The 16,153-nt window shown below is 39.1% G+C and overlaps 1 protein-coding gene across 4 annotated transcripts in view; it reads right to left on the minus strand.

Annotated features, from left to right (window-relative positions):
* Window positions 1-16,153, minus strand: part of TOX (thymocyte selection associated high mobility group box) — a 292,833-nt gene that overhangs the window by 209,016 nt on the left and 67,664 nt on the right. The gene's annotated exons all lie outside the window — the stretch shown is intronic.

The raw sequence follows: 16,153 nt of genomic DNA on the forward strand, positions 1-16,153 counted from the left end.
TAATACTGATACATCAAATGGGACCTTAATGAACCCCGCTGATTCCATTTAGTAAAGCATGCCTCAAAGTTATAATCAAGAGGAAAGCCATTGCCATCTGTTTAAAATACTAAGGAGCACAATTTAAACACAAAATGCTTATTTCTCTAAACTGTCTATTGTAGAGGTCTGCAAAAGTCATTTTTCTATGCAAACTAATTGTACAGTATTTTAATTTGAACCTTTTATTGCACATATACAATACAGTGACATCTGAAGATGTAGGGGCCCTGTTTAATTAAATGTTGACAACCACAGAAATAAGTAATGTTTGTCAATGTTACTTTTTCTAAGCACGCTGCGCAGTTGCCGTCAGAGCAATGGTAGTAAGTTTTCCGTTTCTAATGAATCTAATATTTCACAGCCTTTTGTTTAATATTTGAAGAACTTTTCTTAACAAAAGCCACCGAAGCTCTAGGAAATGGAAAAACATCAGCATACGCTGTTGGTTTGCTGCTTCTAACGTCACAGAGTAAACAGCTTAACATTTACACATGGCCAGGTGTGCGCAGTGTTCCATCTGCTTCCAGGCAGGTTGAAGGTCAATGTTTTAGGCTTTGAGCTGTTCTAGAGTTCCTTGGTTACATCCAGGTTATGGAGGCTATTGGCTCCCGAGGTCATTATCAAAGCACTCAACATGTTCCAATGGTAATAAAACATGATTGATAACAGACTGCTTATTTACAATGTTTACACTATGGGCACAAGGATTTCCTCTGGTACCTTTTGAAAAGGTAGGCATTAGCTGTGTAGGTTTTAAAGAGGAAGTGGAATCTCCCCTCATTTTCTTTGTAAAGCAACCCTACCTGCTGGATCATGATGGCAGAAGCGATCGAGGCCAGAATTTCATTTATAAAGACAAAACCAAACATCTGATGTGAAATACCACAGTCACATGAAGTATCAATCAATCAATAAAAATATCAACTGAGTGCCTAAGGTGTGTTTACCAGAGGCAAAGAAGAAATTATCAGGGGAACAAAGAAGTACAGGTAATTCCTTTATGCTTATGGGCCAGGCAGGAGTGGGAAATACATTCCAGTTAGACAGGAGAGGAAGAGCAAGAGAGACCATGGTTGTATAAAAAAGAGAGAGAGGGAGAGAGATTAACTAGACAGGAGAAAGACGATTAACTTGAGACATTACAGAAAATAGCTCAAGTTTTGATATTTCATTAATTTAAATTAACATCACATAGAAATAGCTTATTTTTTTGTTACTCTGTTGAGTTTAAAAACTTCCAGGACAAGATCTAGACATTTCTCATCCCGGTGCCCACAGCAGTGCCAGGCTTTACGTGCACTGGGCACAAGTCAACTGTTTATTGATTTGAATAAGATTCATGTGCTTATTTGGCAAATACCTGCTGAGCACATACAATGTTCCAAGCACTGTTTAATCACTGGGTATAAATTAGCGAACAAAAAGATAAGGCATGTCCCTGTTCTCAAGGTGTTCAAGATCTAAGGGGGAGAGAGAGACATTTCAAAAGATAAACCCATGGGATAACTTCCAAGCATACGAATCTATGAAGAACGCCAAGCTAGATATTAAGGATAGAGACTCAAGTGTGGGGACATTTGAGATTGGATGGTCAAGAAAGGCCACTCTCTGAGGAGGTGACATTTAGGTTAAGAACTGAATGACAATGAGCCAGCTTCAAGGAAGACCGTGCCAGCCTGAGAGAGCAGGATGATGGCAACTATCAGGTCAGAATATGCTTGGCTGGTGTGAGGAACATTAAAAATAAATAAAGACACCAGAGAAAAATACAAAATGAGGATGGAGAGATGAACAAGGGCAGGAAAATGCATGGCCTTGCATTTCATGAGATGAAATTGGATTTTCCCCGCTGAGTGTACTGGGAAGGAACTGGAAGGTTGTATGCAAAACAGTGACACACTCTGATTTGTGTTTTCTCTCTCATCTTCTAGATGGACAAGGGATGGAGAGGAGTCCATGGAAAAGCAAAGGGACCAGTAAGGAAGTTTCTGCAGCAATCCAGGTGGGCTGCTCTCACAGGATGGCTAGAGAGGGGGTTCTCAGAGGAGGTGGGAAAGAGATGCAGCTATGGGTGAAGGGGAGAAAGTGTAGGATCAGAGATGCCTTCGAGGACATTGCCTTAAGCAATTCAACATCTCTTTCCAAGATATGAGGGAAGGCACAGCTTAAGGGAAAAATCTAGAGTTCTCTTACAGTCGCTTTAATTTAATTTAATTTTGGGGGGGGTAAGATTTCTTTAATTTTATAAGTGGAGCTGTAACACAGTACAATCAAATCATCAAAATAATATGTAAATCACTTACTATTATTAGTAAGGCTACGAATATTCTTTTCAGCACTTGCAGTGTGAGGCTCCTGAACCTTTGTATATGCCATGGGCTCTGTACACATCGCTCTTCTCGATGCCTCTCCCTTTAGCTAATTTCTACACTTTCCTCAGTTATAACAAATGCTAACACTTACGATTGCTTAGTCAGTGCCAGGCACTTGGCTAGGTGCTTAAATGACATTATTTCATTTAAAATTCCCCCCAAACTCTCTAAGTTAAACAGTATTCCAATTTTCTATAAGAAAGCTCGGCTAAGAGAAGTTAAGATTCAGTTTGGAGGTCTGTTCCAAAAAGCGTGACCTGATCACAAAGGACAGTGAGGCCCTTTCTGTGTGCTGGGCATGTCCCCTTGTGAGTCTACAGAGGATGTGACACATGGCCCCAAATTGTTGGACTCTCCTCCTATGAGGTCCTTGAGTGCAGAGATCATATCTAGTAAAAAACAAAACAAAACAAACCACTCACTAAAAACAAACTCTCCAGAGTGGTTACAAGGGGCTGGTAGAAGGGACAATAATGGGGAGTCATTATTTAATGGGGACAGTTTCGGATTGGGATGATGAAAATGTTCTAGAGAAGGATGGTGGTGATGGTTGCACAACAGTGTGAATGTACTTAATGCCACTGAACCATCCACTTAAAAATGGTCCGAATGGTCAGTGTTATGTTATGTGTAATTTACCACGATTTAAAAAAGAAACTATGCCCAGTCACTACTCCTGCAGGAAAGAAGGGATCTATTGGAATTTATCGCAGACATGAACATACAAGTTTGCCGAGCCCTGAGTTAGAAGGAGAATCTACTGTTGAGAAAGAGGGTCTTACGGAATTGGGGCAAGTCATAACTACGTGTCCAATCACGCCACCACATCAGTGGAAGAAAACGATTTAAGGCATGTACATGAAGATGGCAGTCAAAGAAGACTGTCTGGCCTCTTGAAATATTCGGTCCAGAGAATATGTTTTCTGGTAGCAAGGAGAACAGGGTGGAATGGCCCCAATAATGGCAGTTGGTTAGGCCTCCTCAAATTATTTCCATAGTCGTTTCTTAGTGGCTGTGCCCTTTCAGCCTGAAAATCCCTGGAATCCTCATGGAAGCAGACTGAAAGAAAATGTAGCCAAATAAAAATCTCGAGTAACCAAGATGTTGACTTGCACGTTTACCAGCTACAAAAGGACCTTACCGCCGGCTGTCAGAACTGTTGTTCCAGTGTGACGGACAGAAGCCGAGTTCTTAAAAACACTTCCCGCAACGCCCAGGAGTTCTTCATGGTCTCCCATCCAATTACTTACCCCTCGCAGCCCGAGAGATTGTATCTGTCTTGTAGTTTAAAGACAGAACGGCTGCCAACAGGCCAAAATGATCATTAATAAGTTAACTGTTACCAGATAAGATTGAAATCTATGCCAGTCCTATTTTAAAGTAATCTCTACTATAATTACTGCACAAAGTGCTGCCAAGACACAGACTCGACCGTGGGGGCGAGGCGATGTGGTGGTGAATCCACGCACCGCACAACAGGTGTGCCGTGCCCCGGCCCCCACGCTCAACCCCCTCTGCGAGCAACACACAATGCTTGACATGTATTCACCATGAAACTGACGCTTTACAAAACCTCCTGTCTCCTTAAAAATGAAAACAGAATGGCTTGGTTTTGTTGGTGTGACGCTATCATCTAAGAAGATGTGCCCACTGTTGAGTGCAGAAAGTAGGGCAGCCCAACTAAAGAGCCCCACCCCCCACCTGAGGAACTCTAAAGATGAGTTTCTAACCAGCGGCCCAGCTTCTTTCCAGCAATCTACCATCATCACATTTTGCATCTGGATTTTTAGAGCTGGAAATGAGAACAGCAAACTGGAGAAAGAAAAACTGGTAAGAGTTTTAACAACAAATCCATATGTGGCACTGATTACATGCCAAACACTGCCCCAAGGGCTTCCAAATATGAACTTGCTTTATCTGGGCAACTCTAGGAGGTAGGAAGGGTTATTATCCCCATTTCATAGATGGACACATGCAGAAAACACAGAGGTGATGAAGAACCAGCTTTGAGTCTCACAATTAGTAAGTAGTAGAGAAGAGGGTAGGGAGGAAGGTAAATGGGGACCGGGAGGAGGGACAATGGGGAAAAATTTCAGCAGACAGAGGGAAAAGGCAGCATGTCCTCACTACTAACAGTCCCCTCCCATCACCCAAGCTTGTTCTCCATATCATTTTCATGGACCCTACAGTATTCTTTACTGGCCTACTCTAGTACTAAATAATTACCTGCCGAACTGGATTTTAACTGAAAAAGTAATGAATGAGAATGTTAAAGCTGTCAGATAATAGTAAAAGAAAACACAGTAAAAAACACATTCCTCCCACCCTGGACCTCCTGGACGGGCGACCACCATGGACATTTTTTGTGTGTGTCCTCTGCTTTACACTTCTGCCCACTGATTACACATTCTCTACTTGTTGCTGCCTGAATCCACATCTTGTTCTCCTCTGTTGTACTAACAGGTTAGTTCTGTCCGTAAAAATATGAACCCATATACTTAATTTAATAAAACAATGGATCCAGTTGCTAAGCAACTAAGTGTGTGCATGGTCAGAAATTAGAACCAGTCACTTCGTAACAGTTATGATGACTCCAGTAAGCCTGCAATTCCTATGACTCCAGTAAGCCTGTATAATTCCTATTATGTCTAACTTCCATTCCTACATTATATTTGCTTAAGAAAAACAAACAAATTCCATTGCTGGCATATAATCTCTCAAGAGCCGATCAATGGCCCCTCTCTTCCATCATTTTTTCACCTACTCTACAAAGCATTTAATGAGAAACATTGTGTTCTGAGGGTGCTCGATCCTGAGGATACAAAGCCTAAAATGGCATGACAAGAGACCTCTTTTCTCAGCCACATATAGCACGATGTGAGCAACAAGTCATCATCATAATAATGATGACAAAAACATAATGATGCGAGCAAGCATGCTGATGAGAACCCACACTTACAAAGTTTGCTGTGTGCCAGCAGGCAATACTGTTCTTGTGGCTTTACAAATGTGAACTTTTAGCATCGTAACAACCCCAGGAGTCTATTACTTTTATCCCCGAGAAATGACCCAGAGAGCCCAACACTCACTTGGTCCAACTAGCCTCTCAGCCCAGGCACTAGCGCTAGTCTTTGCCCTAAACCATCATGTGATATTGTGCCCACAGCAGTCCTGGTCAGAAGATTCCAGAAACTCAGTAAAAGGAATGCAAACAAGACTTGGGTGGTGGGAGAAGGGTTTTAGGAAAACTTCCAGAAGGAGGTGGTCTTTGAGTTGAATTTTTAAGTGTGGATAAGGCAATCGGAGGAAAGGGATGTGGTGTGGGAAGGGAACAGAGTATCAAGGGATCGAGTCCAGAAACAGCTGATCCCTCTTGGAAACTACATTTGCTTGATGTGGACTGAGGTCACTTTAAGGAGCAGAGAGAGAAGCTCAGAGTTAGGTCTCTCTCCATGCATAGGCTCTTATCCTGCTCAGACCTGGGATACTTTGTTATCTCTACTCTGCCTCAGCCTGCATCTTACAGAAAATTCTTGTTTGAATTTTTAATAATTTCAGGACCACAATGGTCTCTGTAGAGAGCACAAATTTTGGAAATCCTTAAAACACCTTCTATCCAGACCCTCCACCCAGCAGTTTATCTATGTGTAGTAGTGAGGCTCTTTCCTAAATTATGAATGAAACTATTATATATCAATCAATGAAATGAAGTTACACTCAGAAATATTAGGTAACTTACCCTTCTTTTCTATGCTGGCTATCAGTATTTATATTATTTATCCTACCTCTAGGATGAAATTGCTTTATTCATTACTGTTATTAAAATTGGTATAAATTATTCTTCATAAATTTGGTGTGTGTGTACCTGTGTGTGTTACTCTGAAGATGTTTAATGTTACTTATCCTGATAAGGTCCAGGTTAAAGGGACCGCTTTATTTTTTGCCTGGACCATCTTTCTATCCTTTAAAACACATAGACCCTTTGTGTGTCCTTTTTGAGTCTTTGTGTGTTTCTCCTCTTCCTCAAAAACAATGATCCTGCTAAAATAATATCTGGCAATTCCTTACATAGCCAAGGATCTGTATCAAGAGATGCCCGTGGTTAGGCTGGGCAGGCTTTTTGAGTCATTTCCCACCTATCAGAACCATCCTCCTGGGTGACTCCGTGATTACCTATTACAGATAACCTTCGTGCTCATAGTTAAGGCACTATGACCAGAGCTCTGATATTTTCAAACAAAATGGCCGAATCTCAGCCCGCTCTGATTATCTCAGTACATGTGTTTTCACACATTATTGGATGTTCACGTGTTTGTTTTTCTACTTTTCATGAATGTATAGTATTTCTCACTTTATTTTTTATTTTGTTTCAACAAAGTACCTCCTTTCCAGCTTCTGTCCTTTTTAAAAAATTTTTAAAGGTTTTATTTATTTACTTGACAGAGTGCGTGTACAAACAGGGAGAATGGCGGGCTCCCCACTGAGTGGGGAGCCCAATGTAGGGCTTGATTCCAGGACCCTAGGATCATGACCTAAGCCAAAGACAGATGCTTAACTGACTGAGCCACCCGGAGCCCCTCCTTCTATTCTTTTTTAGGTCTCGGTAAAGTTCAACATACACTCAGATTGACCGTCTACTGACTTGCACTTTCTTACTACAAATCGTTACAGTTTCTGTTATTGGACTCATAATTCTGTGCTTAAAACAATGAATATAAAGTTACTTTCCCCCTTCTTTGGTTCTAAACATTTCTTCATGATCTCTGTTAAAAAGTTCCCGCTAAATGATTTTCTTCTTTATTATCGTAATATGCTACTTTTCCTTTCTTAAGATTCTGAAGACACGTCAAATTTGTATGTTCATCTATTCTGTCTTAATGTCAAAAAAAGATCATGACATAGTAACATGACACAGGACAATCATAAAATATGAGGGCTCCCGGTTGGGTTCAGAGAGCACCCACTGGTCTACCGTTCTGCGATGTAAGACTTCTCCATGAAGAATTTGCTTACACCAATGTGACCCTAATTAAATCCTGAATTAGGTATCCAATATGAATTGCCTAGCATTTTTTTATGTGTCCCTGCTTTAAGCATATACCAAAGCTATAATGGTGCATTCAGGCAATTTATTTTAACAAAAACCTTTAAAATATTAAGTTTCATTCTGGCATAATGGCTAACATATTTTGCTCTAAAGAAACGAAACTAAGTTCTCTTCACAAATCTATAGCGGTGTGCTGGGGTGGGAGTTTTTAAACTTCCCCATGAGCCAGATAAATGTCTGTGTGAGACCCAGAAGGTAGACGATAGTTCAGGAGTGACAACAAGGTCAGTTTTTTGTGTGTGTGGTTTACAATAAAAAATTTGTTCTTTGAATGTGCTATCTCCTCCCCTTGGTAGGGCTGAGTTATCAACATTTTCCTCACATTCCATCTGAGATTTTTAGCCAATAGTATCATTTCTCAACAACAACAGTAGCTATTGCAGAGAGATAACACTACTTATTTTTCCTCATTTTGATAAGGCAGAAACCACCAGTGTCCTTAAAACTTAAGGTTATCATTGGCACCCATAATATTACATTATAATTTTAAAGCCGGAAGAAACCTTTGGTTTCATCAGGTTCAGGCTCTGCCTCTTAGAACCTGCAGAACCTTCTCCCCACTTCCCCCCACCCCTGCATCCCCACCCCCTTCCCAAAGTGAAGCTTTCTGCTATCTGGCCAAACTCACTAATTAGCAGTGACCCTTGAGATGGGACTCTTGGCTCTTACACTGGTGTTAATTCTCCCACACCGCACAAGGGCATCTTTGATTTGTTTTTTTTTTTAAAGGTTTACTTATTTTCTCTTGGGTTTGCTCCATTTTGAAGCCAATAGCAAGTTGCCTGGTAAAATGGTTTTTTTTGTTTTTTGTTTTTTTCTGAATCTTCATGTATTTCTCCATGATTGCCCTGAGATCCGGAGCAGTGTGGGGTGTGATGAAATCTCACTGGACTGGGGGTATGTGAATAATTCTTTGGCTGTTCCTAACCAGAGATCGGGCCTTAGGCAAAGGCACTTAGCTTCTCTAGGATTTTATTTTCTTCATTTATGAAATGACAGTTGGGCTAAATGACCTCTGACCTCCCTTCCCTGCTTTAGAATTAAAACAATATTCCCAAAATACACTGAAGTCACTCAAGAACTGTGCCATGGTAATCCTACATTATATCAATTCACATCAATCATTCATTAGTGGGACAGATCTAAAAAAGTATGAGCAAGCTTGATTAAGCAAAGAATGTCAAACTCAACCAACCTTAATCAAACGGATTTGATATGAATAGAAAGTGTATTGTTCACATCCCTGTTATGACTGAAAGCAACAATTATCAAATATTTTCCAAATTGTCTTCTAATGAATCTAAAAGACTGTTGATCTAGTCGAAAGAACTATTGTTATACTTTTTTTCTTTCTTTTTTTTCTTACCACAGTTGCTTTGGATGGCTTACTGTTCAGTAGTGCCCTATACTTCCCTATACGGTGAAGAATAAACATAGAGCCAAGTGAGGAAAGGTTTTAGGATTGTTGTTTATATCGTCATTATTTCCCTATACACTGCATTTCCTTGCTCATTTTCATTAATGTTCCCCTCCTTTCTTTATTACTTGTTCCCTCTCATTATCCTTCTAACAGGATAATGTCCTTCCTTTGTCCATCTTTCCTCATTTCTCTCTTATCATTACCCTAACTACCTCATTCTGGCAACCCACTAATTTTCCCTTTAGGCTAAAAATTAAAGAATCTAAAACATTTCTGTAAATTGCTGAAAAGTGGGTTTTTTTTTCCCTTCAGAAAAATATTCAGCAATAACTCATAAAGCCTTTATGTATTGACCTTCTGGTTCTGGACAGAGGAGAACTAATTTAAATACATTTCAATACAAAACTAATACAAAAACTAATTTAAACACAATTCAAATACAAAAAAAATTGTATTCTCAAAGAAGTAACAACACATGAGTTATTAAATTAACACTATTCTGATTTATTCACACACACCCTTTGAGGAAAAATGAAAAAACAAAAAAACTCCAAAAATTGTAATAATCTGATGTTCTTTAAGGTAATGGAAATTTACATGGGAAAAATAATGTAGTCACAACTGGCCTCTAAGAAACGTCAGTTTCCTTCTATTTCAGAGAATTCAGAGATCCTTGCCGTCTTGAACCACCAGCAGCAACTGAAGTTTTTGAGGTCTGTCATGTTAGATACAGTTGTAACCCCCACCCGCCAATGATGGGCATTTCGTCAAGCTCAACAAACACTAATTGGAGGGCTAATATTCTGTGTGAGAGGCACTAATCGTTAGTTACATAAACAAACCATTTGAGTGTACAACTGTCAACATGACCCAAATCTGCTCAGGGAGGGATCAACGCCATGCCCTGGCCAACTACTGAAATGCTCTAGACCCAGTTACCTCCACTGCTAAGTCACAAGAGCCCTATTAGCACAGCACGGACAGACACTTCCCTGGCTACAAAGTATAAAGGTAGTTGTTTCCAAATAAGTTTCAAGTAAGAACTGTCTTTGGAGCCCCATGGCCACTGCCTGAGGAAAAGCTTTTGGTGTGTCTTTGTATGGGGTAGCTCTTGCAAATCTCCCTGATCCCAACCCCTCCCTTCACTGGTCCACCCTCCCTGGCTCTTCTCTTGCTGCCCAAAGCCAAAGGTATGTGATCAGGCTGCATCCCTGCTTCGAAATTTCCACTGGCCCCTGGCAACCTGGTTGGGTCAAAACAAATTCTAGCATCAGAGGAAACTTGTCACAACCCTGAGCTCTAACCATTGGCTGGCAATGAGACCTCTGGCCATAGTCAGGGTTGTCCATACGAGGGTCACAGAACATGTGTGTGTGTGTGTGTGTGTGTGTGTGTGTGTGTGTGTGTGTAAAACAAATGTTTTAATTTGCCAGCCAGCAGGTATTAAGTATATATTATTTTTTCTCCCTTTCTCTATTTGATTGCTGGTTGATTTCCAATTTCATAATATGTCACACTCAGCCCTCACCATCTGAACCAAACTGTGCTGCTTTCCACTCCCCAACCTGCACTCCTATTTTAGAGACATCAGTGTTCCCAAACTGACCAGGCACTTTCAGGAGTATGTGTTTCATACTTACAATGCCCTTTACCCTTCCTCCCTTTGAAGGTATATACTCATTATTTAATATCAGCCTCTTATGTCTGGTGAGTCACAGCTCTCTTTTGTTTCCCTACCATATTCATTCATTCATTCATTCATTCATTCATTCATTCATTCTTTCACATACTCACTTACTCACTGGATGCAATCCTCCTCTGTGATTAGAAGCGTGGATACTACAATCAGCCAGCCTGAATCAAACCCCAGCTCAGCCATACATACTATGTAGACTCAAACAAGTTACCTAATTTCGGTGGCCCAGTATCTTTAGCTGTAAAACACGCTTTAAAACCCTATTTTAGGAATATTTGACATGTTGTCAGAAAGGAAGAGTGGAAGGTAAGAGTCTTGTGTCCTTGTGTTGGTTCTGCTTTTTATTACATGAGTGAATTTAGGCAAGTCAATGAAATCAACACTAACTGTTGACCTTACTGAGTAATCCATCATCACCTTACATGTAAAATGAGGGATTGAACTGAATAGTCTCTCTGAGGTCTCTTCTATGTTTACTATTCTAAAATTTTCTCTTAATCTGTTTATTTATAACCCTTCTGAACTATTTATGTAAATGTTACTTGCATTGATGTGCCCATAGAATTCTTTAACACGTTGTCAGATCAGATGCTACTGAAAGAAAAATTCTCCCTAGTTTTCAGTTCCACATAGCATGTGTCCTTCAGATGGGAACACATGTCAAAGGGATTTCCAATAATATCCAAATCATGTCCAAGTATTAAAGGATTCCAATGGCGAATGGTAAAGGGTTAGGAGCCCAACAAATCCAGGATTATAGGAATTTGATATTTATGGGTGTTTTTTACATGTCAGGAAGCCCACAATATTACCTGCCAAGGATCAGAAGGTGGTCAACCAAACTTCATTTCTTATCATTCACACCTACATTAATATCCTTCAAAGATGAATATTTGACGGAAGAGTCACAAAGACATTTCTGAGCTTTTTGAATCAAAGAATTTTAGAGCTTGTTTTAAGATAAATATTCTCTGCTTATGTCAGGTACCACCTTTAAATATTAATCCATAATGTAACAAGGGAAGAATAACTACAAACAATATACTTCCCTATAGGAGCTCTCCACATTTTTATTAATATCGGAAGGACGGGGAGTCAAAAGTATCACATAACAGTTACAAATAAATTCATCTTTATTGATTGTCAAGTCCACATACCTAGTTTTTATTATGTAGCTTTAGTACTTTCATGTGCCTTGTAGATGTCCAGACCCAATCTTACAGTAAAGTTATCATATGGCTGAAGCCATAAATGAGGTGTGACTCTAAAGTAATATGACTAATTTTTAAGCAAATATAACAGAACATAACCTTAGATATTAATAACTCCTTTTTAAAGTACTGAGGTTATCTTGATAATGTTCTAACTGGAGCCATCTTGATCTCAAAACTCCTGTTTTGGAATTATCTACCTTCCTCTGCATGTGTCTGTGTGTATCTGTGTGTGTGTGTGTGTGTGTGTGTGTGTGCATGCGTGTTGGTTGGAAAACTTTATTTTAGGGTGAATTAAATTTGGAAAACCTACCAAAAGTCAATCAGTTTTATATTAGAGTGAGTAGCAAAACATTAGGGTAGAATCTAACTTTGTTTAAAAATCTTTCAACTTGGCTATACGTATGGCTTTTCAGAATGAAGTGTAGAGAAAAAAAATCAGAGCTAACCTTCATGAATAAAATGGGTACTCTGTTGGGTAATATTTTGACCCTGTAAAATTATGTAAACTAAATAATTACGCTAATTTTCATATCTATGATATATCTATAACATAGCTCATAAATTCTTTTTCCAGACAAAACTATAGAAGAGGCATTCCCAACAGGTTCTAACAAATGACAGTACTTTTGGATTAATTGTGTAGTGTTAAAGGGGATATCACTTATTTGGATCTATGCATTCTTGTAATTTTATTCATTCTAGAGCATGGAGTCAACTTTATGACTTTCCTCCACCAGCCAGGAATGGTAGATTGATGTATATCCCTGAAGTGGTTCTAATCAACCCTCTACTCTCTACTGAAGTCTGCGTTTTGAAAGGACTATGTAGGCAAGAATGGAAATTTGATCAAACATGTGGAACTGATTGATGCTGGCATTCAGCCCTGAATTCATTTAAATTATGATACCAAATACAGTAGAAAGGGACCGAGACTTATGAATGGATACTTCCTCCCTTTCAGCAACACTGAACCCCATGGGGTCCCCTAAACCCTAGGTCTTGCAACCACAAAATCTACTCTTCCTTTTTTCTGTTCCCTTTTCTCTTTTGGAACCCATCAATTCCTCCCTACATAGCTCTTTCCCTGAGCCCGTTTTGGTGTAACATGTTAAAACCACAGAATTATGCTGGGAGGGTAGCACCCATTCCATAACAAAACTGTACAATTGCTTCAAATTCAGAAAAACTATGGGCGGAATCATTAAAAGCTTCAGAAGGAAAAGAAAAATTATTCCAATTTCCCTTTCATGGAACTCATCAAAAAAAAAAAAAAAAAGTGGACGACAGCCACCAATACTGTGTGAAGCAACAGCTCTGCCCAAACTGTGAATAATTAACAGATTTGAAAATATAAGTAGCTTAAGCCAATCGCACATTTGGCAGAGGTGAAGGTTGACTGTGGTAACTCGCCGCTACAAGTATACTCCTTCGAAGTCACGATTTCCCACCTGGCCCTTGCTGACTACAGCCTCCACTCCCCGTCCACATTTCCACAGGCTGCGACAGCGCATCGAAAACCCTGGGGGACATAACAAGATATTTATAACATGTCATCCTCAGGGTGTCAGAAAGTTGTCTTTACAAGAATTTTCTTATGATTTAAAATAAATTAGCTTATTTATCCAGGTGTATATCCTTTCACCTAGAATAGATGATGAAAAATATCTGTATTTCTCTTTTTATGGCATTATAATAGAGTGCTTTAAAATTCCACATGAGGACTCCTTCAAAACACAACACACTTCCTCGTCGCACACGAATAAAGACTGGATAGAAATTGGACTGTATATTTTAAGAATGAGTGGTGTCACTCACTTCCCTCTGTAGGGGAAAAAATTTTTTTTACACTGACTCCTTATCAAACACAAAAAAGCATAAAATGTAAAACTAACACATGAAGAGTATATGTGAATAATTGGCTAGTCACGTGTTGTGTTGCTTTCAAAAATTCATTTTAACTTTAAATAATAGTTGTAGAATGGAATGGCTTAGAAACTTGGGTCGTGAGTCCCTTTAACACCATACATATAACATTCCTCTAAGCAAAAATGGGGCACATTTGGCTTCCGTGTACACAATGGATTCCCCTTTGTACAGAATTTTCTTAAAATGATAAAAATAACAGGATTTTTATTCTTTTCCAGCCTTTTGTGTCTGTGAAAATCAGGTTAATTTTTTTCATACACAGTTTCACACTCTTTTCAATTATTTATATTTTTCTTTGCTACTTTCACCAGATTCTCCTTCTTAATTTTTACTTCCTTAATCACCTGCAGACATATCATTTTTTCTGTTATTATTTAAATGAGCTATATTTAGAAGCAAATGCACCGTGTTTCTTTTAAAATATGAAAGAGAGTTTCACCTTTGATAGTACACATCTGTTCCTTTCTATGTTTATATGATGGTGGTAATAAAAGATTTTTCAAAAATGCCTCAGAGCTCAAGATTTTATTTTTTAAATAATTCATAGGCAAGGCTTATAACTGGTGCAAAAATAATTCTGCTGCTCAGATGCAAAGGAATCATGTTTGATGTTTAATAGCCAGAATTCTATTTCCTACTCATGGTTGCTATTTGAATAATGACACAGTCTAGATGCATAGTAGTTAAGTCTGCAGAATACAGCAAGGTCACTATGAATTGTAGAGAGCTTTTGGTTTTTCCAACAGTCGCTCACGTTAAAATGAGTCCCGATCGGATTTTCCCATGTGAGGCAAGACACAATGAGTGCTCAAAAAAACATCCAAATCAGAAAAGCAAAACTCTGGGATCTTGTGCTCCATTCTACCTCTCTCCTGCCTGGGAACAACAACAACAACAACAACAACAAACAAAACCACTGAGCTCTTCTAACTTAGCAAAGAATTAAGTCATGATTTAGTAGAAGCTAACTTTAATAGGACTCAAAAATTATGTGCTGGCAGAGTACCTGCGGCCATCATGAAATGAGGCCGAAATATTTAAAGGGCTTCTTTTGCCCTGGACTCCAGAGAGATCTTACCAAAAAATCAGAGGTAAAACAGGGCTGTCACTGTACTACCAACAACCTCACTCAATGTATTCTGGGTGAAGTTGGTGCATCTCACACTTGCTTGGAAATTCCAACTCATGCCCAAGTTCATACCCAACAGCGATTGTCATTATCTAGGCTGAAAGGCTTCTGCATATGGTCTGTGACTACTGAGTCTTAGGAAAATATAACAGGTAAAAAAACTTGCTACTGTGATGATGTTTATCCTCCATGTTGCATGATTTCACTCAGTCATCCAGTTGACAATAACAATGCCAACAATAATAACATAAATCTGGTGGTTGTGGAGAGCCCACCATATACCAGGCCATTTGACATCAGGATACATACAATAGAAAAAGTTTGAGCTCTTTAACGAAGAATTGATGGTAGTGTAGAAGCTTTTTATAAATTAAATATTAGATGAAGATTTTGAAAACCCCCACGTATTCATTATTTATTCCAAGACGACCAAATTCTCCTGGTGCCCACAGTGCATCAACACTTCCAGTCCTGAGGGTCTTATTGGGCAAGATGCGATTTCAGAAAACTAAATAATCACCTAGGTGTTAATGAAGCTCAGTATTGGCAAGGGTTCATAATTCACAAACAGGGAGCAATTGAGGTTCTTAAAGAACAAACACCATCTTCCTGCTGGAAAATAACACTGCTAAGCCTCAATGGAAACAAACTGGGTCATCGTTCATACCTCGATGTCATGTTCTTAAAATTGTGCATGGCAGAGGACATATTTTGTAGCTATTCACTGGTAAGAATCCCCTATCCCATGGCTTGGCCAGGCCAGAGGAGAAATGTATACATGGGGGGAAAAAAGAGGAAGGAAAGAGGTTCCAGCTTCTGCCTATTTCTGCTCACTGCTAGCAACAAAACAACCAGGCACTCACTGTGCAAATTAATTAAATGCAGTCCTTTAACAACAGGTTAGTTTAGATTGAATAACTCCACGATTAACCTAGGACAAAACTGAGAACTGCATTGCAAGCAAAACCCCTAGAGACAGTTCAGAGAATTTTAAAGAAAGAAGGGGTCTAAAAAAATACCATCTAAGCTAATTTGAAAACATCACAGGATATGATGATAAGCTGTTAATTCAATTACCAGAAAAGTAAGTATAGTCATTTAATGACAACGTTTTCTTGGTATTCCCATCTTTGTATTATGAATAGAAGGAGAATATTATGTCTCATAGAGTTTTTGCAACACAGTGTCTCATGGATTTTACAAATCCAGCCCAATTTGGAACGGTACTCAGAAGACAAATGGATTCA

This window comes from Ursus maritimus, unplaced genomic scaffold (assembly GCF_017311325.1).
Source record: "Ursus maritimus isolate PB19 unplaced genomic scaffold, ASM1731132v1 scaffold_9, whole genome shotgun sequence".
Lineage (NCBI taxonomy): Eukaryota > Metazoa > Chordata > Mammalia > Carnivora > Ursidae > Ursus > Ursus maritimus.